We start from the raw sequence: 26,050 nt of genomic DNA, 5'->3' as shown, positions 1-26,050 counted from the left end.
TGAACACTCAAGGAACTCCCATGGCTACATGTGGAGAAACAAATTAAGAGCATAACATGAAGGAGATATTGGTGGAGAATGAGGGAAGTTGCTTTGTATTGGAACAATTAGAGGAAGCTTTAATTGTTGAAGACTTATGAGCGGATAATTTATACGCTTTTTGGCATTGTTTTTAAGTAGTTTTTAGTATGTTTTAGGTAGTTTTTATTATATTTTTATTAATTTTCAAGCAAAATTCACATTTTTGGACTTTACTATGAGTTTGTGTGTTTTTTTGTGATTTTAGGTATTTTCTGGCTGAAATTGAGGGACCTGAGCAAAAATTTGATTCAGAGGCTAAAAAAGGACTGCAGATGCTGTTGCATTTTGACTTCCCTGCACTCAAAATGGATTTTCTGGAGCTACAGAAACCCAATTGGCGCGCTCTCACTCGCACTTCACCCTGATGAATGTGATGATCCGTGACACTCATCATTATTCTCACCTATTGTAACAGCCCAGACCACCCGCTAGCACGATATTGTCCGCTTTGGCACACAAGGCCTCACGGTTTTGCCTTTGACGATAGGGATGATAGCCGAAGCCCTCCACACTCACTCGTCAAAACGCGTCATGCTAGGTAGAGGTATCCACACCCTTATAAGGCATGCTTCGTTCCCCTCTCCAACTGATGTGGGCCTTACACCTATGAACGCGTGCCTGACAACTACCTCCGTTCTATTTTCACTAGCTTGAGTGTGTATCTCTTAGCCTCCTGGTTCATGATCAGAGTCTTCGTGGTACAGGTTAGAATTATTGGCGGCCATTCCTGAGATCCGGAAAGTCTAAACCTTGTCTGTGGTATTCCGAGTAGGATCTGGGAAGGGATGATTGTGACGAGCTTCAAACTCGCGAGTGTTGGACGTAGTGACAGACGCAAAAGAATCAACGGATTCTATTCCAACATGAGTGAGAACCGACAGATGATTAGCCATGCGGTGACAACGCATTTGGACCATTTTCACTGAGAGGATGGATGGTAGCCATTGACAACGGTAATCCACCAACATACAGCTTGCCATGGAAGGAGATCTGCGTGCGTGAAGAAGAAGAAGACAGTAGGAAAGCAGAGATTCAGAAGATAGAGCATCTCCAAAACCTCAATCTGTTCTCCATTACTGCATAACAAGTATTATTTATTTTATGTTAATTACTTTTCATAAACCCAACCCTTTTTATTATTAATTTCCTGACTAAGAATTACAAAATAAAATCATATCTTATCTTAGTTTTGAAATTTCAAAATTCAAAATCTTTTTCAAAAATCATATCCAAAGTTTTTCAAATCTTCTTAATTAATTAATTATTTTAGTTTTCAACTTTATTTCTCTCTTAGTCTTCGAAATTTATATTTTAATTTCTAATTATTTTATTTTATCTTATTATTTTTATTTTATTTTTAATAATTCGATTTGTTTCAACTTAAATAAAATAAAAACAAAAATATATTTTATTTGCAATTCATATCAATTCTCTTTTATCCATCATGGACCTAAATGGAAATGAACAGTCCAAAAGGACTAGATGCTAATCACATTACTGTTGCATATGGGAGTAGCATCTGTATACCTCCTATTCATACTCTAGGTCGAGCTATCCGACCCGGGATGTTTAGTGACAAAGCGACCGACCTCTTCAGGTCAGACCATCCGACCTCTTCTCAAAGAGCTCGGCCAAATTGCCAGGAAAGCCCAATAAAGGGCCCGAATAGAGGAACACGACCCAAATCCAAAGGCAGCCCAAGCCTATAGAGATAAGGGCGGTTCCCTTGAAGATAAGATGACCTCACCCAAAGATAAGATAAGATAAAGATAACTAACTTATCTTATCTAAAAAGGTCACTCCACACCATTATAAATACACTGGAGCACCCAGGTATTACTCATACTTTGATTCTACTAAAAACCTGTTTAATACCCATGCTAACTTAAGCATCGGAGTCTCTTACAGGTACCACCACCCTCCGGTGACGAAGGATCAGCAGCATAGCCAGTCCACAAGTCGGATACAACAGCTCCGGCCGCCACTCACCAGCCGGACACGTTATCTCCGACCAGTACAGAAGATCTCGTCCGAGATCGACCTACAGTTTCAGGTAACCCTCGGAACATTGGCGCCATTGCCGGGGAACCTGGAAGTCATCCCATCACCATGGCGGATAACCATGACAACAACCATGATTCAGATCTAGAAGATAGAACGCCACACAAAAACGCAGACACTATACCAAAAGATACCCCGAAATCTAACGGCGACAAAAACTCACCAAACCCGGGAGCTCTAGAGACACTTCATGATCGTTTAAAACAACTTGAAAAAGAAGCACAACATCAACAAGAAGCTAGGAAAGATCTACAAAAGGAGATAAGGCGTCGCCGGGAGTTAGAAGATAAACTTCTAAAACTCGAAGCCGATCTTAAAACCAAAGCTACTCGATCCACCCATGAGGACAGCTCTTGCAAGGATCAAGATCCATTCACTAGGTAGATCATGGAGACCAAAATCCCTAAGGAATTTAAACTCCCGGATATGCCTTTATACGACGGCACGGCAGATCCCAATCATCACCTTGGTAATTTCAGAAGTCGAATGTACCTCACCGACGCCTCGAACGCAGTTCGCTGCAAAGCCTTCCCAACTACCTTGACCAAAACGGCAATTAGGTGGCTCGACAATCTACCCCCTAGGTCCATCTTAAGCTTTGATGACTTGGCCAAAAAGTTTCTAACCAGATTCTCTATCCAGAAAGACAAAACCAAGAACGCCCCAAGTTTATTAGGAATCAAATAAGGAGATCGGGAAGGTCTACGCAGCTACATGGAAAGATTCAACAAGGCATACCTGGACATACAAAGCCTACCAACGGAGGCCTCCATTATGGGCCTCATCAATGGCTTGCGAGAGGGACCTTTTAGCCAATCTATATCGAAAAAACACCCCGAATCTCTGAACGAAGTGCAAGAACGAGCAGAGAAGTACATCAACATGGAAGAAAACTCCCGACTAGGGGAGACCTCAAAATCCGGATTCATCTACCCCTCCCGGGATAAAGACAAGGAATCCAAAAAGAAGGAAGATCGACATGGGGAGAAAATAAAAAAATATCACAATTACACCCCTCTTCGGGTGTCCCTTGTGGATGTCTACAGAGAAGTTTGCCACACTAAAAAAATACCCCCAGCTCAACCACTCAAAGGCAAAAAAGGAGGAGGAAATCGGACTGAATATTGCGAATACCATCAAAATCCGTGGGCATTCTACCAACGAATATTTTGACTTAAAGAATGTCATAGAAAAACTAGTAAGAGAAGGGAAATTAGATCGGTATCTGCCCACCCGGGACGATGAGCAAAGAAAAAGAAGAAGGGACGAAGATGTCGGACGAACCGAGCGATCACCTCGTACACCAGAAAGACACGTCCACATGATACACGGCGGATTTGCGGGAGGAGGAATCTCCAAATCATCTCACAAAAGATATCTTAAAGAAGTATATCATGTTGAGGGGAAAGAGGAAGCACCCGACATCCCTGCAATTACTTTCACCAAAGAAGACGCATCCGGTATCATCTCAGGACATGACGATCCCATGGTCATCACTATTATATTGGCAAATGCAAATCTCCACCGCACACTGATAGACCAAGGGAGCTCTGCCGATATCTTGTTCAAAACTTCCTTCGACAAGCTCGACCTGGAAGAAAAAGAACTTAGAGCATATCCAAACAACCTATTCGGACTGGGAGACACCCCAGTTCAACCACTACTTGGATACATCTCACTACACACAACCTTCGGAAAAGGAAACCAGTCAAGAACACTCAAGATAGACTACATCATGGTCGACGTGAGTTCACCCTACAATGCCTTAATAGGTCAAACAGCATTGAATCAGCTCGACGCAATAGTCTCGACTCTACATCTATGCATGAAATTTCCAACTGCAAAAGGGATAGCTACAATAAAAGCAGACCAGAAGACAGCGCGCCGCTGTTACAACGAAAGTCTAAACCTCAGAGGCAGAGGAGAAGAATTCCACACAATCGAACTTAGTGGAGTTCAGAGGCGGGAAGAACTCCGCCCACAACCCGAGGGTGAAGTAGAGAAAGTCCAGATCGAAGACATCCCGGACAAAACAACCAACATTGGTACGATCCTAAAAGGAGACATAAAAGAATCACTCGTACAGTTCTTACGAGATAACGTCAACCTCTTTGCATGGAAGGCTGCAGACATGTCAGGCATAGACCCCAAATTAATATGCCACAAGTTGGCGGTCTACCCAGGATCTCGGCCGGTACAACAGAGACGAAGAAAGCTCGAACCAGAATGATTCCAAGCTGTGGAAGAGCAGGTACAAGCTCTACTGGAGGCAGGATTCATAAGAGAAGTCAAGTACCCACTATGGTTAGCTAACGTCGTCTTGGTGAAAAAATCAAATGAGAAGTGGCGAATGTGCACCGACTACACTGATCTCAACAAAGCCTGCCCAAAAGATCCTTATCCACTCCCAAGTATCGACACTCTGGTAGATGCCTCCTCCGGATATAAATACCTCTCATTTATGGACGCATATTCGGGATACAATCAAATCCCAATGTATCCACCCGACCAAGAAAAAACTTCATTCTTAACACCAAAAGCAAACTATTGCTACATCGTCATGCCTTTTGGTCTTAAAAACGCGGGAGCTACTTATCAGAGATTAATGAATAAGGTCTTCACAGATCATATTGGAAAAATCATGGAAGTCTATGTGGATGACATGTTAATAAAGACCCAAAGTGAAGAGACGTTGCTGTCCGACCTCGCCCAAGTATTCGACACCATAAGAAGGCATGTCATGTGACTTAATTCTGCAAAATGCACCTTCGCAGTAGAAGCTGGAAAATTCCTGGGTTTTATGCTCACACAAAGAGGAATCGAGACAAATCCGGATAAATGCCAGGCCATACTCGATATGAAGAGCCCGACTTGCATCAAAGAGGTACAACAGCTCAATGGAAGACTGGCAGCGTTGTCCAGATTTCTAGCGGGATCAGTGATAAGATCTCTCCCCTTCTATGCTACTCTAAGAAAAGGAAACAGGTTCGAATGGACAACAGAGTGCGAACAAGCCTTCCAAGATTTCAAAAGATTCCTAGGACAGCCACCCATCCTATCTCGGCCACGAGAAGGAGAACCACTCATATTGTACCTCACGGTAGGAAGTCGGGCAGTAGCCTCAGCATTAATTCGAGAAGATGACAGTGGGAAACAACCCGTATACTTCATCAGTAAAGCATTACAAGGATCCGAGCTAAACTACCAAAAATAGAAAAATTTGCCTATGCTCTCATCTTAACATCTCGACGACTTCGCCCATATTTCCAAGCCCACACCATTACGGTTCGGACCAACCAACCCATAAAAGGATATTGCAGAAAATAGACCTAGCGGACAGAATCTTGCAATGGGCAGTCGAGTTGTCCGAGTTCGACCTTCAATACGAAGCACAGACAGCCATCAAATCACAATATCTGGCCGACTTCATTGCAGAATTTACAAACACCCCAGAAACCCCCACAGAATGGAATCTCTACGTGGACGGCTCCTCGAATAAGACTGGAAGCGGTGCAGGTGTGATAATTGAAAGCAACCAAGGAACCCAAATCGAACTTTTCCTCAAATTTGGGTTTCCTGCCTCAAATAACCAAGCTGAATATGAGGCACTACTAGCTGGTTTGAAGTTGGCTAAAGAGGTTGGAGCTCAAAAACTCATCATCTTCAGCGACTCACAGGTGGTCACTTCACAAATAACAGGGAGATACCAAGCCAAGGATCCCACCATGAAAAAGTACTTGGACAAAACCAGGGAACAACTCGGACAACTCGGGGAATATGATATCTGCCACATACCCCGCGAACAGAATGCCCGAGCTGACGCACTCTCAAAGCTAGCCAGTACCAAACCTGGGGGCAACAATAGAAGCCTCATCCAGGAAATGCTGCAGAACCCGTCAATATCGGAAGAGGAAAAAGTCCTAGCCATAACAGGTCTGGATCAAGGATGGATGACTCCTATAATTAATTACCTCAAAACAGAAACACTTCCTACAGATGAAAAGGAGGCAAAGAGGTTAAAATGGGAGGCACAATACTACACTATCATAAACAATACTCTATACAAAAGAGGGATTTCAATACCATTGTTAAAATGTGTTCCGACTTCCAACACAAAAGAAATTCTAGAAGAAGTACACAGTGGCATCTGTTGCAATCATCTCGGAGCGCAAGCACTTGCCAAAAAACTACTCCAGGCAGGGTTCTATTGGCCAACTCTACAAAAAGAAGCCACGGAGTTTGTAAAGACATGTCCACCATGTCAGAAACATGCCAACTTCCACATCGCTCCGCCAGAGGAACTCATCAGCGTGACCTCACCTTGGCCATTCGCAAAATGGGGACTCGACCTTCTCGGGCCCTTCCCTCGGGGATCGGGACAAACTAAATTCCTCATAGTAGGAGTAGACTATTTCACAAAGTGGATCGAGGTAGAACCCCTCGCTAACGCCACTGCTCAAAGAAGTCAAAAATTCCTATATAGGAACATTGTCACAAGGTTTGGGGTTCCATACTCCATCACCACAGAAAATGGCACCCAATTCACAGATGCAGGGTTCAGAAAGTTAGTGGCTGACTTGAACATAAAACACCAGTTCACTTCTGTAGTACATCCCCAAGCCAATGGATAAGCTGAAGCTGCCAACAAAGTCATATTGGCTGGGCTAAAACGGAGATTACAGGACACAAAGGAAGCCTAGGCTGAGGAACTCCCACAAGTCTTATGGGCATATCGAACAACGCCACATTCCACCACAAAGGAATCACCCTTCCGATTAGCGTACGGAATGGAGGCAATGATCCCAGTGGAGATTGAAGAAGGGTCGCCTAGAGTGATCCACTATAATGAAGAGGCCAACTCCCAACTTCAAAGGGAAGAACTCGACCTACTCCCAGAAGTCCAAGAAAGAGCTCGGATCAGGGAAGAGGCATTAAAACATCGAATGGCTTCGAGATACAATCAAAGGGTAGTGCCGCGAGGATTTGCTGAGAACGACCTCGTCCTAATCCGAAATGATATCGGAACAACTCGACCTGGAGAAGGAAAGCTGGAAGTAAACTGGAAAGGACCCTACCGACTCATAGAAGTACTTGGAAAGGGCTACTATAGACTGTCCGAACTCGATGGGTGAGAGCTTCCTAGGTCATGGCACGCTTGCAACCTAAGAAGGTACTATAGTTAAGGACGATAAAGGATCTTAGGACAAGGCGAACTCTTTTTCGTGAAAAGGTTTTTTAATGAGGCGCCAAGCCAAGACCTATAAATTGCCCGACTTAGAGGGATAAAGCTCCCACATGTATATATTTGTATTTTCTTTTGAATAAAATCTGTTTAGATCTTCTACAAATTCTCAAGGCGCATTAATCTGAAACATTCATCGTCCGATTATAAAGCTACAGATCGGCAGAAAGTGAAAATCAAATTTACTGCACGATCACGATAAAAGACCAACAGAGATGAAAACCAAATTTCATTAAAAGGTCGATGATGAGCGGATAATTTATACGCTTTTTGGCATTGTTTTTAGTATGTTTTTAGTAGAATCTAGTTACTTTCAGGGATGTTTTTATTAGTTTTTATGTTAAATTCACATTTCTGGACTTTACTATGAGTTTGTGTATTTTTCTGTGATTTCCGGTATTTTCTGGCTGAAATTGAGGGACTTGAGCAAAAATCAGATTCAGAGGTTGAAGAAGGACTGCTGATGCTGTTGGATTCTGACCTCCCTGCACTCAAAGTGGATTTTCTGGAGCTACAGAACTCAAAATGGCGCGCTTTTAATTGCGTTGGAAAGTAGACATCCAGGGCTTTCCAGCAATATATAATAGTCCATACTTTGGTCGCGTTTAGATGATGTAAAAGGGCGTTGAACGCCAGTTCTACGCTGCTGTCTGGAGTTAAACGCCAGAAACACGTTACAAGCCAGAGTTGAACGCCAGAAATACGTTAAAAACTGGCGTTCAACTCCAAGAATGACCTCTCCACGTGTAAACTTCAAGCTCAGCCCAAGCACAAACCAAGTGGGCCCCGGAAGTGGATTTATGCATCAATTACTTACTTCTGTAAACCCTAGTAACTAGTTTAGTATAAATAGGACTTTTTACTAGTGTATTTGACATCTTATGATTTTTAGTTCATCTTAGGATTATACTGATCACGTTTTGGGGGCTGGCCATTCGGCCATGCCTGAACCTTTCACTTATGTAATTTTAACGGTAGAGTTTCTACACTCCATAGATTAAGGTGTGGAACTCTGCTGTTCCTCATGAATTAATGCAAAGTACTACTGTTTCTCTATTCAATTCAACTTATTCTGCTTCTAAGATATTCATTCGCACTTCAACATGAATGTGATGAATGTGACAATCATCATCATTCCCTATGAACGCGTGCCTGACAACCACTTCCGTTCTACCTTCGATTGAATGATTATCTCTTGGATCTCTTAATTAGAATCTTCGTGGTATAAGCTAGATTGATGGCGGCATTCATGAGAATCTGGAAAGTCTAAACCTTGTCTGTGGTATTCCGAGTAGGATTCTGGGATTGAATGACTGTGACGAACTTCAAACTCGCGAGTGCTGGGCGTAGTGACAGACGCAAAAGGAGGGTGAATCCTATTCCAGTATGATCGAGAACCTCAGATGATTAGCCGTGCTGTGACAGAGTATTTGGACCATTTTCACAAGAGGATAGGATGCAGCCATTGACCACGGTGATGCCTCCAGACGATTAGCCATGCAGTGACAGCGCATTGGACCATTTTCCAGAGAGGAGGAAAAGTAGCCATTGACAATGGTGATGTCCTTACATAAAGCCAGCCATAGAAAGGAGTAGGACTGATTGGATGAAGATAGCAGGAAAGCAGAAGTTCAGAGGAACGAACGCATCTCCATACACGTATCTGAAATTCTCACCAATGATATACATAAGTATTTCTATCTTTATTTTCTGTTTATTTATTATTAATTTTCGAAAACTCCATAATCAATTATTATCCGCTTGACTGAGATTTACAAGATGACCATAGCTTGCTTCATACCAACAATCTCCGTGGGATCGACCCTTACTCACGTAAGGTTTTATTACTTGGACGACCCAGTGCACTTGCTGGTTAGTTGTATCGAAGTTGTGAATGAAAAATGATTTATTAAGACGTGCGTACAGAGTTCTTGACACCGTTGCCTGAGATCACAATTTTGTGCACCAAGTTTTTGGCGCCGTTGCCGGGGATTGTTCGAGTTTAGACAACTGACGGTTCATCTTGTTGCTCAGATTAGGTAATTTTCTTTTTGTTTTATTTTCAAAAATTTTTCAAAAATCTTTCAAAAACTTTTCATTTGTTTTCGAAAAAAAAAATTTAAAATAAATCTTTTCAAAAATATATTTTCTTCAGAATTTTTAAGAATGAATTCTAGTGTTTCATGATGATTTGTTGAATCCTGGCCGGCTGTAAGCCATGTCTAATCTTTTGGACTGGGGTTTCAACTTATCATCACAAGAGCTTGTTGCTCTATACATGGAAAGTATCAATATCTTCTAAAGCTTGACTGGCTATTAAGCCATGCCTAACCCTCACATTGGAGCTTTAGACTAAGAGTGCAAGATTCCTGGAATTCATATTAAAAATTTTGGAATCCTTATTTTTATTTTTCAAATAATTTTCGAAAAATCCAAAAAAATCATAAAATCATAAAAATAAAAAATATTTTGTGTTTCTTGTTTGAGTCTTGAGTCAATTTTTAAGTTTGGTGTCAATTGCATACTCATCTTGCATTTTTCGAAAATTGCATTCATGCATTACATTCATCATGATCTTCAAGTTGTTCTTGATAAACCTTCTTGATTGATCTTCATATTTTAGTGTTTTGTGTTATATGGTGTTTTTCATATGCATTCTTAAAATCTTAGTGTCTAAGCATTAAAGATTTTTAAGTTTGGTGTCTTGCATGTTTTCTTTGCATTAAAAATTTTTCAAAAATATGTTCTTGATGTTCATCATGATCTTCAAAGTGTTCTTGGTGTTCATCTGGACATTCATAGCATTCTTGCATGCATTCCTTGCTTTGATCCATAACTTTCATGCATTGCATCATTTTTCATGTTTTTCTCTCTCATCATTAAAATTTCAAAAATAAAAAAATATCTTCCCCTTTTTCTCTCTCAAAATTTCGAAAATTAGATTTGACTTTTACAAAAATTTTTAAAATCTAGTTGTTTTTATGAGTCAAATCAAATTTTCAATTTAAAAATCTTATCTTTTTCAAAATCTTTTTCAAAAATCAAATCTTTTTCATTTTTCTTAATTAATTTCGAAAATTATAAAAATATTTTTCAAAAATCTTTTTTCTTAATCTTATATCATAATTTTCGAAAATAACATCATCAATTAATGTTTTGATTAAAAAATTTCAAGTTTGTTACTCGCTTGTTAAGAAAGATTCAAACTTTAAGTTCTAGAATCATATCTTGTGCTTTCTTGTGAATCAAGTCATTAATTGTGATTCTAAAAATCAAATCTTTTTCAAAAACTAATTTCAATCATATCTTTTCAAAAATATCTTCTTATCTTATCTTTTTCAAAAATTTGATTTTAAAATATCTTTTCTACTTATCTTCTTATCTTTTTAAAAATTGATTTTCAAAATTTGTTGCAACTAACTAACTAACTTTTTGTTTGTTTCTTATCTTTTTCAAAACTACCTAACTAACTCTCTCTCTCTCTCTAATTTTCGAAAATATCTCCCTCTTTTTCAAAAATTCTTTTTAATTAACTAATTATTGTAATTTTTTATTTTAACTTTCGAAAATTACTAACCTTTTTCAAAAACAATTTTCGAAAATCACTAACTCTTTTTCAAAAAAATAATTTTCAAAAATTTTCTCTCTCTCTCATCTCCTTCTATTTATTTATTTATTTATTTACTAACATCTCTTCCTCACTCACTAAAAATCCGAACTCTCTCTCTCTCTCTCTCTCTCTCTCTGAGTTCAGATTTTCTCTTCTTCTTTTCTTCTACTCACATAAGGGAACCTCTATACTTGGGTAAAAAGGATCCCTATTATTATTATTTTTCTGTTCCCTCTTTTTCATATGAGCAGGAGCAAGGACAAGAATATTCTTGTTGAAGCAGATCCAGAACCTGAAAGGACTCTGAAGAGGAAAATAAGAGAAGCTAAATTACAACAATCCAGCAAGCAACTGTCAGAAATTTTCGAACAGGAAGAGGAGATGGCAGCCGAAAATAATAATAATGCAAGGAGGATGCTTGGTGACTTTACTGCACCTAATTCCAATTTACATGGAAGAAGCATCTCCATCCCCACCATTGGAGCAAACAACTTTGAGCTGAAACCTCAATTAGTGTCTTTGATGCAGCAGAACTGCAAGTTCCATGGACTTCCATCTGAAGATCCTTTTCAGTTCTTAACTGAATTTTTGCAGATCTGTGATATTGTTAAGACTAATGGAGTAGATCCTGAAGTCTACAGGCTCATGCTTTTCCCCTTTGCTGTAAGAGACAAAGCTAGAATATGGTTGGACTCTCAACCTAAGGATAGCCTGAACTCTTGGGATAAGCTGGTCACGGTTTTCTTAGCCAAGTTCTTTCCTCCTCAAAAGCTTAGTAAGCTTAGAGTAGATGTTCAAACCTTCAGACAGATGGAAGGTGAATCCCTCTATGAAGCTTGGGAGAGATACAAGCAACTGACCAAAAAGTGTCCTTCTGACATGCTTTCAGAATGGACCATCCTGGATATATTCTATGATGGTCTGTCTGAATTAGCTAAAATGTCATTGCATACTTCTGCAGGTGGATCCATTCACCTAAAGAAAACGCCTGCAGAAGCTCAAGAACTCATTGACATGGTTGCTAACAACCAGTTCATGTACACTTCTAAGAGGAATCCTGTGAGTAATGGGACGCCTCAGAAGAAGGGAGTTCTTGAAATTGATACTTTGAATGCCATATTGGCTCAGAATAAAATATTGACTCAGCAAGTCAATATGATTTCTCAGAGTCTGAATGGAATGCAAGCTGCATCCAACAGTACTCAAAAGGTAACTTCTGAAGAAGAAGCTTATGATCCTGAGAACCCTGCAATAGCAGAGGTAAATTACTTAGGTGAACCTTATGGAAACACCTATAACTCATCATGGAGAAATCACCCAAATCTCTCATGGAAGGATCAAAAGCCTCAACAAGGCTTTAATAATGGTGGAAGAAATAGGTTTAGCAATAGCAAGCCTTTTCCATCATCCACTCAGCAACAGACAGAGAACTCTGAACAAAATACTTCTAATTTAGCAAACTTAGTCTCTGATCTATCTAAGGCCACTGTGAGTTTCATGAATGAAACAAGGTCCTCCATTAGAAATTTGGAGGCACAAGTGGGCCAGCTGAGTAAAAGAGTCACTGAAATCCCTCCTAGTACTCTCCCAAGCAATACAGAAGAAAATCCAAAAGGAGAGTGCAAGGCCATTGAAATAACCATCATGGCCGAATCCAAAGAGGAAGGGGAGGGCGTGAATCCCAAGGAGGAAGACCTCCTGGGACGTCCAGTGATCAACAAGGAGTTTCTCTTTGAGGAACCAAAGGAATCTGAGGCTCAACTAAAGACCATAGAGATTCCATTAAACCTCCTTATGCCATTCATGAGCTCTGATGAGTATTCCTCTTCTGAAGATAATGAGGATGTTACTAAGGAGCAAGTTACCAAGTACCTTGGTGCAATCATGAAGCTAAATGCCAAATTATTTGGTATTGAAACTTGGGAAGATGAACCTCCCTTGTTCACCAATGAACTAAGTGATCTGGATCAACTGACATTGCCTCAGAAGACACAGGATCCTGGAAAGTTCTTAATACCTTGTACCATAGGCACCATGATCTTTGAAAAGGCTCTGTGTGACCTTGGTTTAGGGATAAACCTCATGCCCCTCTCTGTAATAGAGAAACTGGGAATCTTTGGGGTGCAAGCTACTAAAATCTCACTAGAGATAGCAGACAATTCAAGAAAATAGGCTTATGGACAAGTAGAGGACGTGTTAGTAAAGGTTGAAGGCCTTTACATCCCTGCTGATTTCATAGTCCTAGATACTGGGAAGGATGAGGATGAATCCATCATCCTTGGAAGACCCTTCCTAGCCACAGCAAGAGCTGTGATTAATGTTAACAGAGGTGAACTAGTCCTTCAATTGAATGAGGACTCCCTTGAGTTTAAAACTCAAGGACATCCTTCTGTAAACATGGAAAAGTGGCACAGTAAGCTTCTCTCAAAACAGAGTCAACCAGAGCCCCCACAGTTAAACTCTAAGTTTGGTGTTGGGAAGTCTCAACAATGCTCTGAACATCTGTGAGGCTCCATGAGAGCCCACTGTCAAGCTATTGACATTAAAGAAGCGCTTGTTGGGAGGCAACCCAATTTTTATTTATCTAATTTTATTTTTATTTTTATTTCATGTTTTATTAGGTTTATGATCATGTGGAGTCACCAAATAAATATAAAAATTGAAAACGGAATCAAAAACAACAGAAGAAAAATCACACCCTAGAGGAGGATCTTACTGGCGTTTAAACGCCAGTAAGGAGCATCTATCTGGCGTTCAACGCCAGAACAGAGCATGTTTCTGGCGTTGAATGCCAGAAACAAGTAGCATCCTGGCGTTCAGACGCCAGAAATGCACAGTGAGGAAAAGCTGGCACTGAACGCCAGAAACAAGCATCTGGCTGGCGTTCAACGCCAGAAATATGCTGCATCTGGGTGCTGAACGCCCAGAATAAGCATCAATTCGGCGTTTAAACGCCAGAATTGCATGCAAAGGCATTTTACATGCCTAATTGGTGCAGGGATGTAAATCCTTGACACCTCAGGATCTGTGGACCTCACAGGATCCCCACCTACCTCACCCTCTCTCTCTCCATTCATGGTCATCCCTTCTATTTTCCATTTATCACTCACATCTATACACCCACCTACCTTCAAAATCCAACATCTCTTTCCCACCCAATCCCACCCATATGGCCGAATACACACATCCCTCAATCTTCTTCTTCTTCTTCTTCTTCTTCTTCTTCTTCTTCTTCTTCTTCTTCTTCTTCTTCTTCTTCTTCTTCTATTCTTTCTTCTTTTGCTCGAGGGCGAGCAATATTCTAAGTTTGGTGTCGTAAAAGCATAGTTTTTTTGTTTTTCCATAACCATTAATGGCACCTAAGGCCAGAGAAATCTCAAGAAAGAGGAAAGGGAAGACAATTGCTTCCACCTCTGAGCCATGGGAGATGGAAAGATTCATCTCACAAGCCCATCACTAAGAAAAGGATGGAGCAAACAAGAGAGCACATTCATGGATCTCAACAGGCACATGAAGAATCTCATCATAAAGAAACCCCTGAGATACCTCAAGGGATGCACTTTCCTCCACAGAATTTTTGGGAGCAAATCAACACCTCCCTAGGAGAATTAAGTTCCAACATGGGACAACTAAGGGTGGAACATCAAGAGCACTCCATCATCCTCCATAAAATTAGAAAAGATCAAAAAGCAATGAGGGAGGAGCAACAAAGACAACGAAGAGACATAGAAGAGCTCAAGGACATCATTGGTTCCTCAAGAAGGAAACGCCAGCATCACTAAGGTTGACTCATTCCTTGTTCTTACATTCTCTGTTTTTCATTTTCTTTATGCTAAGTGATTATCCATGTTTGTGTCTTATTACATGATCATTAGTATTTAGTAACTTTGTCTTAAAGTTATGAATGTCCTATGAATCCATCACCTCTCTTAAATGAAAACTGTTTTAATTCAAAAGAACAAGAAGTACATGAGTTTCGAATTTATCCTTGAACTTAGTTTAATTATATTGATGTGGTGACAATGCTTATTGTTTTCTGAATGAATGCTTGAATAGTGCATATGTCTTTTGAAGTTGTTGTTTAAGAATGTTAAATATGTTGGCTCTTGAAAGAATGATGACAAAGAGACATGTTATTTGATAATCTGAAAAATCACAAAAATGATTCTTGAAGTAAGAAAAAGCAGCAAAGAACAAAGCTTGCAGAAAAAAAAGAAAAAAAATAGCGAAAAAATAGAAAGAAAAAGAAAAAGCAAGCAGAAAAAGCCAAAAGCTCTTAAAACCAAGAGGCAAGAGCAAAAAGCCAGTAACCCTTAAAACCAAAAGGCAAGGGTAAATAAAAAGGATCCCAAGGCTTTGAGCATCAGTGGATAGGAGGGCCTAAAGGAATAAAATCCTGGCCTAAGCGGCTAAACCAAGCTATCCCTAACCATGTGCTTGTGGCGTGAAGGTGTCAAGTGAAAACTTGAGACTGAGCGGTTAAAGTCAAGGTCCAAAGCAAAAAGAAGAGTGTGCTTAAGAACCCTGGACACCTCTAATTGGGGACTTTAGCAAAGCTAAGTCACAATCTAAAAAGGTTCACCCAATTATGTGTCTGTGGCATTTATGTATCCGGTGGTAATACTAGAAAACAAAGTGCTTAGGGCCACGGCCAAGACTCATAAAGTAGCTGTGTTCAAGAATCAACATACTGAACTAGGAGAATCAATAACACTATCTAAATTCTGAGTTCCTATAGATGCCAATCATTCTGAACCTCAATGGATAAAGTGAGATGCCAAAACTATTCAAGAGGCAAAAAGCTACAAGTCCTGCTCATCTGATTGGAGCTATGTTTCATTGATAGTTTGGAATTTATAGTATATTCTCTTCTTTTTATCCTATTTGATTTTTAGTTGCTTGGGGACAAGCAACAATTTAAGTTTGGTGTTGTGATGAGCGGATAATTTATACGCTTTTTGGCATTGTTTTTAGTATATTTTTAGTAGAATCTAGTTACTTTCAGGGATGTTTTTATTAGTTTTTATGTTAAATTCATATTTCTGGACTTTACTATGAGTTTGTGTGTTTTTCTGTGATTTCAGGTATTTTCTGGCTGAAATTGAGGGACTTGAGCAAAAATCAGATTCAGAGGTTGAAGAAGGACTGCTGATGCTGTTGGATTCTGACCTCCCTGCACTCAAAGTGGATTTTCTGGAGCTACAAAACTCAAAATGGCGCGCTTTCAATTGCGTTGGAAAGTAGACATCCAGGGATTTCCAGCAATATATAATAGTCCATACTTTGGCCGAGTTTAGACGATGTAAAAGGGCGTTGAACGCCAGTTCTACGCTGCTATCTGGAGTTAAACGCCAAAAACACGTTACAAGCCAGAGTTGAACGCCAGAAATACGTTACAAACTGGCGTTCAACTCCAAGAATGACCTCTCCACGTATAAACTTCAATCTCAGTCCAAGCACACACTAAGTGGGTCCCGAAAGTGGATTTATGCATCAATTACTTACTTCTGTAAACCCTAGTAACTAGTTTAGTATAAATAGGACTTTTTACTAGTGTATTTGACATCTTATGATTTTTAGTTCATCTTAGGATCATACTGATCACGTTTTGGGGGCTGGCCATTCGGCCATGCCTGAACCTTTCACTTATGTAATTTTAACGGTAGAGTTTCTACACTCCATAGATTAAGGTGTGGAGCTCTGCTGTTCCTCATGAATTAATACAAAGTACTACTGTTTCTCTATTCAATTCAACTTATTCCGCTTCTAAGATATTCATTCGCACTTCAACATGAATGTGATGAACGTGACAATCATCATCATTCCCTATGAACGCGTGCCTGACAACCACTTCCGTTCTACCTTCGATTGAATGATTATCTCTTGGATCTCTTAATCAGAATCTTCGTGGTATAAGCTAGATTGATGGCGGCATTCATGAGAATTCAGAAAGTCTAAACCTTGTCTGTGGTATTCCGAGTAGGATTCTGGGATTGAATGACTGTGACGAACTTCAAACTCGCGAGTGCTGGGCGTAGTGACAGACGCAAAAGGAGGGTGAGTCCTATTCCAGTATGATCGATAACCTCAGATGATTAGTCGTGCTGTGACAGAGCATTTGGACCATTTTCACAAGAGGGTAGGATGCATCCATTGACCACGGTGATGCCTTCAGACGATTAGCCATGTAGTGACAGCGCATTGGACCATTTTCTAGAGAGGATGAAAAGTAGCCATTGACAATGGTGATGTCCTTACATAAAGCCAGCCATAGAAAGGAGTAGGACTGATTGGATGAAGACAGTAGGAAAGCAGAAGTTCAGAGGAACGAACGCATCTCCATACACGTATCTGAAATTCTCACCAATGATATACATAAGTATTTCTATCTTTATTTTCTGTTTATTTATTATTAATTTTTGAAAACTCCATAATCAATTATTATCCGCCTGACTGAGATTTACAAGATGACCATAGCTTGCTTTATACCAACAATCTCCGTAGGATCGACCCTTACTCACGTAAGGTTTTATTACTTGGACGACCCAGTGCACTTGCTGGTTAGTTGTATCGAAGTTGTGAATGAAAAACGATTTATTAAGACGTGCGTACAGAGTTCTTGACACCGTTGCCTGAGATCACAATTTCGTGCACCAAGTTTTTGGCGCCGTTGCCGGGGATTGTTCGAGTTTGGACAACTGACGGTTCATCTTGTTGCTCAGATTAGATAATAACCAAGGTTTTGAAAACCGGACCGGACCGGCCAGTTCGACCGGTTTAACCATGAACCGGCACTACAAACGGTCCGGTCCTCTCTTGAAAACCGTGCAGCAAAAAACCGCTGAAGAACCGGTGAACCAGTCAAAAACTGGCCGGTTGGACCGAACCGGTGACCGGCCGATTATGCTAAACGATTCCATTTTATGATTAAAATAAAAAAAAGAGCCCGACCCGACCCGCTCGAGGAGCACCTAGCCCTCCTTTCTTCCCCCGACCCCATTCATTCATGGAGAACCCTAGCCGCGAAGAAGGAAAAATAATAGCCCCCTATCGCCGTTTCGTCCCCTGGTGTCGCCATCCTCAGCCTCAGTAACCCTCCAATCTCCATCTTCACCTGGTTCCTGCCCAGTAGCCCTCCATCTCCATCGGCTTCATCTTCTCAACAGCAGCACGCAGTAGCCGTCTCATCACGCGGTCGGCGGTCCTCAACAGTCAACACCGGTAGTCCTCCATCGACACCAGGTGAGTGACTCGTCCTCTGCTCATCTTCTTTGTTCTTCGCCTCTGCTCATGTTCTTCCATCGACGCCGGTAGAAACATGCATGAAATTGAACTTCCTCTGTGAACTGAACTTAGAATTATGTTTTACTTTGTTGGTCAATTTGTGTTTGGTCAATTTGTTTCCTCGGCTCAATTTCTGTTTGCTGCTGAGCATAAGAAATAAAAAATCTGAATTGTGAACTGTGTGAAGTGTGAACTTGGCTCTGTGAACCGTTCAATTTTTGGAACTTCATCTGTGAACTGTGAACTTGCTCTGTAACTGAAGACATTCTGTTTTCTGTTGCTCTCTATTTGTCAATTTTATACAAACACGGTTTGGTATGTAACTAAAGACATTCTATTTTCTGTTGCTCTTTTTTCTTTGTTGCTCCATATCTTTTGTGCCCCCCTTCTCTTTTCCCAGTTAAGATTAAATGATTCTTCCATTATGAACTTTGGTTGCATTCGGCAAGTATTGTTTAATGTTTATACAATGCATATCGTCTTAAATACAGATTGATGTCTGAAGGATTTGTTTCATACCTGGAGTTGTGGAAAAAAATGGAGTTTCATTTAAAAGATTGTAACATCATTTGCAGTATCAGCTACTTTGTTGATGTAAATATCAATATTATACTCTAATATGCTATCTTGTATTGCTTCCTTTTGTAAATATCAATTTCTGACTTTCTGTGAACTGTTCAATTTCTGACTTGGCTGTTTTTACTTTTTAAGTTCATATATGTTTTACTTCTATTCCGAATGATGCTGCTAATCCTAATTCCCGTAGTGCTAATGATAGTCAGTCACGAGGTTCTTCTAACCTTAGGGGAAAAACAGAAGATCATGTGTATTTGGTGGATGATATTTTGTGTAGTGTTTTAAATTTCGAAGATATTTTAAGATTTATATTAGACTATAATTATATTTTAGGATGTGTATTTATAATTTATTTATTATTCTATTCTAAAACGGTTTTTTCGGTTGAACCACCGATTGAACCGGTTAGACCAGTGAACCAGTGAACCAGTGACTAGAGCGGTTTAATAACAGGTCCGGTTTTCTGAACCTTGAAAATAACTTAGAAGGAACCAACACAAGGAAGTCGGTTCCAAAATCAACAAGTTATAAAAAGTAACCCCTGAAAGAGACTTGACAAGGGTCCGAGAAAGAGGGTTACTAAAAATAACTTAGGTAAGACTGACATAAAGAAGTCGGCCTCCCCCAAACAAGTTACAAGAGTAATTCCTAAAATAAGACCTAACAAGGTCCAAAAGAAAGGATTACTAGAAGTAACTGAAATGACGAAGTCGGCTTCCCAAAAACCTTAACGTTATAAAGGTAATTACTAACGGAGACCTCACAAAGGTCCCAACAAATAGGGTTATTAGAAATAACTTCAAGCCAACATAAGAAAGCCGACATACAAGTTGGATCCAAGCAACTACAACCTCAGAGGAATCAAGCCACAAGTATAAAGGCAATCTAAAGAGGTCAACAAAGCTCCAACACTTTAAAAAGCCTAAAAAGATACCAAGGAAAATGCAAACAGACATGATATGAAAAGCATAAAGTTATAATAATAACAAGCTCAAGAGGCTACCAAAATCAGCCCCAAGAACTTGGAAACTATTTTGTTTTTCAAAATAAAGTTGCTAAACAAGCAACTAAAAGAGTGTCAACAGTCAGCAAACATCATAAAGAGCTTAAAAGCCCACAAGCCGGGCTATCTACACAAACATTTAGAAAACTATTTATCCGAAGGCTTCTCGGCAACATCAACATGGGGTAAAGGAGGGCGAGTCTGAAGAGGCACTGCATCCACTGTCCCGTCATCCCTATTCAAGATTTGGCAATCAGGATCTGATTCAGGATGAACGACCTCAGAGGAAGGAGCTGAAAAAGTCGGCATAACAGAAGCTTTGGCCGCAGGCACAGAGGGAGGCTCAACATCGTTATCATCAGGGTCGTCAGGGACAATCTTGCCATCCTTTACAACATTATCCAAACTGAATAGAGCAAGATCGACCTCGGGGGCAAGAACCCGAACCTGCTCCTTCAGGTTCTCATAAGCAGCATTTACGCTACCTACAAGGTGACCCTAGAGCTCGGCATAATCAACCCGGGCAGACTCCAAATCCTCCCTAAGACGCATCACTTCCCTATAGGTCGTGACATAGCTGTCTTTGTGCCTCAACGCCGTGTCTTCAGCCAACCTCACAGAAGCTGCCAAGGCAACAGAACTAGCCTTTTCGACCTCCAACTCCTTCTCCAGCTTGGTCACTTTCACTTGGAGTTCTTCTTTCAAACCCTTCATCCGGTCGAACTCCTGCTTAGCCTCCTCCATGAAGGCTTTGGTGGCATGAAGAGGAAGATCTTGGGCAGTTTGGTACAGGGCAGCTCCCATATGCGCCATCTTAATACTACTCCGAGTTATAAAATCTAAATGGCGAAGGAGAGATACATCATCCATAGAGAGGACACCATAAAGACCGATCTGCTGGTCGACAAAGCCAACAACGTCAAAATCAGGCACATCCAGGTTGAAGGGCTCAACAGTTCGGGGTCTTTTGGAAGGAGGAACGACCGGAGGGTAAGAAACAGCGGCAGAAGACTGTGGAGGATCAAGTACACGGACTCGAGGAGTAGGGACCATTCTCCTCGATCTGGGCGAGCTCGGCACAGATGGCTTCGGTGGAACCTGAGAGGACCCTTCCCCATCCGCCCTGGTCGAGATGTTCTGGGCCACAGTAGCCTTTCTCGCTTTCTTGAAAGCCTTCATCGATTCATTATTCTTAGCCATCTCTGAAAAATGAAGAACAAACAGCTTTACAAACCGGAAAAAGAAAAAGGCAGCAAAGAAAAAACAAGAAACAAAATATATCAAGTAAATACCCAATGCAGTTCGCACAAGGGATGGGTCCCCTAAAGATTTTTTAGTGTCCAAATGAGGAGGTTCCCCTCAAATATCCTCCAAAACAGTTACAAAGGCCTGCTCGACCTCGTCCAACATCTCCTAAGTGTATCGGGATACCACTACGTTCTTCTGCCACTCTAAAGGAAAGTGGGGTTCGTTGTTCTCATCTAGAAAGAAAGGTCGAGCTCCTTCAACTGCCTGGACCTTAAAGAAGTAATTCTTAAAATCCCGAAAGGATTCATCATACATAGAAAAAATCTTGTGCCCCTGGGTAGACCTAAAAGAAATCCAAGAAGCCTTCTTCTTGGTAGTCCCAGGCTTAGTCAACACAAAAAGATACAAAAAGAGAGTTCGAGAAGGAGTAACAGCAAATTCTCGACAAACCAACTAAAAAATCTTGATAAAACCCCAAGAATTTGGGTGAAGCTGAGAGGGGGCAACGTTACAGGACCATAACGGGTCAGTTTTAAAAGAAGTAAAGCGAAGGGTGATATTCATTTGGCTAAAAAAGAAATTATATTTATAGAAAAAGGGACGCTCCCCCTGAGTCAGGACAGGGAAGCAAACCCTATCGTCAGAATCAGGTGCTACCAACTCGTAACTGTTCTCCTGATCTTCACTGCTACAAATTTGGTGATGTTTTCTAAGCTCTACACAAAATTCAGAATTGGCTAAAGAAACACACAGCAACACAAGGGAGTCCAACCAATCAGACATCCCCTCAGGAACCTTAGAAGACGCCTCGACAATATTTTTGCGAGAAGACATGGCCAACTAGTCCTACAAACAAGAAAAGAAGATTGGATTACTAAAAAACATCTCAGACGAAGTCAAAACAACTCGACCAACATAATCCAGCGCAGTACAAGCGATAAAAGGAAACCCCAGGACCTACACCAAAAAGATCTAGGGGCACCCTTTGGAGGTAGAACAAGGACTCATGAAAATCTACAAGCCTACACCTCGAATACAGGAAGATAATGACCCTTTTTTCAACAAAAATGACAACTCTGAATAAAAAGCCACAAATCAAATAAAACCACCAAAATAAACTACGTCCCAGGCTCACCGTCCCAGTTCGATTAACAAACGAAGCTACCAAGCAACAAAATGTATCAAGAAGAAATCATCGAAGACGCACCCCTTTTTTAGAGAAATAAAATCCCCCCAAACAAACAAAGAAAATCAAAACAAGCATCGTTATCTTCTACAAAGTTCAGAAGCAAGGAAAGCTATCAACAGGGCAAAAATCAAGGGGCAATCTTTTTAGAAGCAAACATGTGCAGTTCACAAAACTCAAGCATTAAAGAACAACTAGAAGCAAGCAACAAAACATGCAAAGCCCTAAAAAGCCTTAGCAGAAATACCAGGAGTATGCATAAAAGACTACAAAAAGGTCCAAGCTTTCCAACATACATTCAGTCAGAATCAAAGCTTTACCAGAAAAAATGGTGAGAACAATGAAAAGAAGAACCAACCTGAACAAAGGAAGAAGCTTCGAAGAAGATTGAAGACGAAGAGACGGAATCGCCTTTCGAGCAAAGAAAAACACCAAGAAATCACCAAATGACATCGCAAGGAAGAAATGCGAAAACCACAAACTTTAGGAAACAGAAAGAGAAAAAGAAAAGGGAAGTTACGGAGAAGAGAAACCGTTTTTTCTGAGTGTGAAATTCAAAATAGAGAGACTAAGAGAAACAGGGTAATTAAAAACCAATTAATGAGGGTATTAAAACCCTCGCATATTTCCAAGGCTAAGAGCGCTAATGCAAAAGCGCGCGCTTTTAAGAAGAAGCAAAAGAAAACGTTCCATATTCAAAAAGGAAGAACGCTACAAAGATGAAGTCAACAAGATGCTCGAGTTTGGCTTCACCAGAGAAGGATCGAAGTCCTAAAAGTAAGACTCGACCTCAAAAAGAAAGACCGAGCTCGAGCAGGGGCACTGTTCATACCCTGGGTCGAGCTATCCGACCCGGGATGTTTAGCGACAAAGCAACCGACCTCTTCAGGTCAGACCATCTGACCTCTTCTTAAAGAGCTCGGCCAAATTGCCAGGAAAGCCCAATAAAGGGCCTGAATAGAGGAACACGACCCAAATCCAAAGGCAGCCCAAGCCTATAGAGATAAGGACGGTTCCCTTGAAGATAAGATGACCTCACCCAAAGATAAGATAAGATAAAGATAACTAACTTATCTTATCTAAAAAGGTCACTCTACACCATTATATATACACTGGAGCACCCAGGTATAACTCATACTCTGATTCTACTAAAAACCTGTTTAATACCCATGCTAACTTAAGCATCGGACTCTTGTAGGTACCACCACCCTCCGGTGACGAAGGATCAGCAGCATAGCCAGTCCACAAGTCGGATACAACAGCTCTGGCCGCCACTCACCAGCCGGACACATCATCTCTGACCAGTACAGAAGATCTCGTCCGAGATCGACCTACAGTTTCAGGTAACCCTCGGAACACCTCCCATCAAGGCAAGCAGTTTTGAGCTAAATCCTTAGCTCATTGTCATGGTGCAGCAAAATTGCCAGTATTCCGGTCTTCCACAGGAAGAACCTACTGAGTTTCTGGCGCAATTCTTGCAAATTGCTGACATAGTGCGTGACAAAGAGGTAGATCAGGATGTATACATGCTATTACTGTTTCTATTTGCTGTAAAAGATCAAGCTAAGAGGTGGTTAAATAACCAACCCACAGCAAGCATAAGAACATGAAAACAGTTATCAGACAAATTTCTGAATCAATATTTCCCTCCAAAAAGGATGACACAGCTAAGGCTGGACATCCAAGACTTTAGACAAGAGGATGATGAATCCCTTTATAACGCCTGGGAGAGGTACAGAGGGATGCTAAGGAAATGCCCCTCTAAAATGTTTAGAGTGGGTGCAGTTAGACATCTTCTACTACGGGCTTACAGAAAAAGCTCAGATATCTCTAGACCACTCAGCTGGTGGATCTATACATATGAGAAAGACTATTGAAGAGGCTCAAGAGCTTATCGATATAGTTGCTAGAAATCAGCATCTGTATATAAGTAGTGAGCCCTCCATGAAAGAAGAAGCTAAGGCAGTATCAACTGACTTTAGTCCTCAGGAACAAGTTGCTGAACTCAATCAGCAACTATCTTCTATAACAAGGCAGTTAGCAGAATTTAAGGAGATGCTGCAAGAAACCAAAATTGCTAACAGGGATATGGAATCACAATTGAATCAGACAAAACAGCAGTTATCAAAACAGATAACAGAGGAGTGCCAAGCAGTTCAATTAAGAAGTGAAAAACATTAAATGTCTCAACTCAAAGCAGCAGAAAGCCAAGAAAGGAACAGCTGACAGAGGATGAGCAACCTGCTACCCAAAATCCCTCTGAGAACAGTAAGAGCCCAGAGAAGAATAAGTCTGGCGTTCAAATGCCAGTGAGGGATCAGACACCTGCAAGTGCTGATAATAACTCCCTTAAGAAGGCTTCTCAACCTGCCTCTGTAAAAAATAAACCTGCAGCAACTAAGGTTGAAGAATAAAAAGCCAAAATTCCTTATCCTCAAAAATTCCGCCAAGCAGAACAGGATAAACAATTTGCCCGCTTTGCAGACTACCTCAGAACTCTTGAAATAAAGATTCCATTTGCAGAGGCACTTGAGCAAATACCCTCTTATGCTAAGTTCATGAAAGAAATCTTAAGTCATAAGAAGGATTGGAGAAAAACAGAAAAAGTTTTTCTCACTGAAGAATGCAGTGCAGTCATCCTAACAAGCTTACTAGAAAAGCTTAAGGATCCCGGAAGCTTTATGATACCATGCATATTAGAGGGTACTTGTACCAAGACAGCTCTATGTGACCTTAGGGCAAGTATCAATCTAATCCCTGCATCCACTATCAGAAAGCTTGGCTTGACTGAAGAGGTCAAACCAACCCGGATATGTCTTCAACTTGCTGATGGCTCCATTAAATATCCATCAGGCATAATTGAGGACATGATTGTCAAGGTTAGGTGATGTCGGGGAATTTTGGCCAGTTTCACTGACCTTTTCTTTACTGTTTTAGGATAGTTTCATGCATTTTCTTAGGAAATAAGCAAGTTTTGGGTAGAATTTCACTTACATCTTGATTCAAGCAAACATGGTGTACTTTACATGATTTCATGAGAATTATGCATGAATTATATGACAAATTAGATGATGCATGTCTCATGATGTGGATTAGAACTTTGATGCACTTTATTGCTTGATTTCAGGACAAAGGAAGCAAGAAAGAACCACGTTAGCAGCCACGTTAGTCTAACTAACGTGACCACTAATGTGGAATGGGAGCTAGCTTACAACGTTAATGAGAAAAGTAATCGCCAATAACGTCCTCGAAGCCATCATAGCCCACGTTAAGAGTCACGTTAACTAAGTTAACATGAACTCTAACGTGGAAGAAAGAAAGTGGAGACAACGTTAGTGACACTCACCTTTGTCACTAACGTTGGACCAAGCTCATATTGGCCACGTTAGCTTCCACGTTAACTTAGTTAACGTGGACTCTAACATTGGGAAGCAAAAGAATGGCCAACGTTAGTGACACTCACCATTATCACTAACGTTGGACTAAGCCACTTTGAGCTACGTTAACTCCCACGTTAACTTAGTTAACGTGGAAGCTAACGTAGAAGAAAGCAAACAATCACCAACGTTAGTGACACTCACCTTTGTCACTAACGTTGGAAGGAGCCACAATGAACCAATATGAGCCACGTTAACTCCCACGTTAACTTAGTTAACGTGGAAGCTAACGTGGAGGGAAGGATGATGAGCCAATGTTAGTGACACTCACCTTTGTCACTAACGTTGGAGATGGCTATCATCACCACGTTAGAAGCCACGT

The 26,050-nt window shown here is 40.7% G+C and overlaps 1 non-coding gene across 1 annotated transcript; it reads right to left on the bottom strand.

Moving 5' to 3' along the window:
• Positions 1-11,771: 11,771 nt before the first annotated feature.
• LOC112753376 (small nucleolar RNA R71) lies at positions 11,772-11,879 on the bottom strand. The gene has a single exon (XR_003177765.1). It is a non-coding gene; the product is annotated as a small nucleolar RNA R71 (small nucleolar RNA).
• Between the last annotated feature and the right edge of the window lie 14,171 nt (positions 11,880-26,050).

This window comes from Arachis hypogaea, chromosome 15 (genome assembly GCF_003086295.3).
Source record: "Arachis hypogaea cultivar Tifrunner chromosome 15, arahy.Tifrunner.gnm2.J5K5, whole genome shotgun sequence".
Taxonomy (NCBI): Eukaryota; Viridiplantae; Streptophyta; class Magnoliopsida; order Fabales; family Fabaceae; genus Arachis; species Arachis hypogaea.
This window is presented reverse-complemented; position numbering and strand designations above follow the sequence as displayed.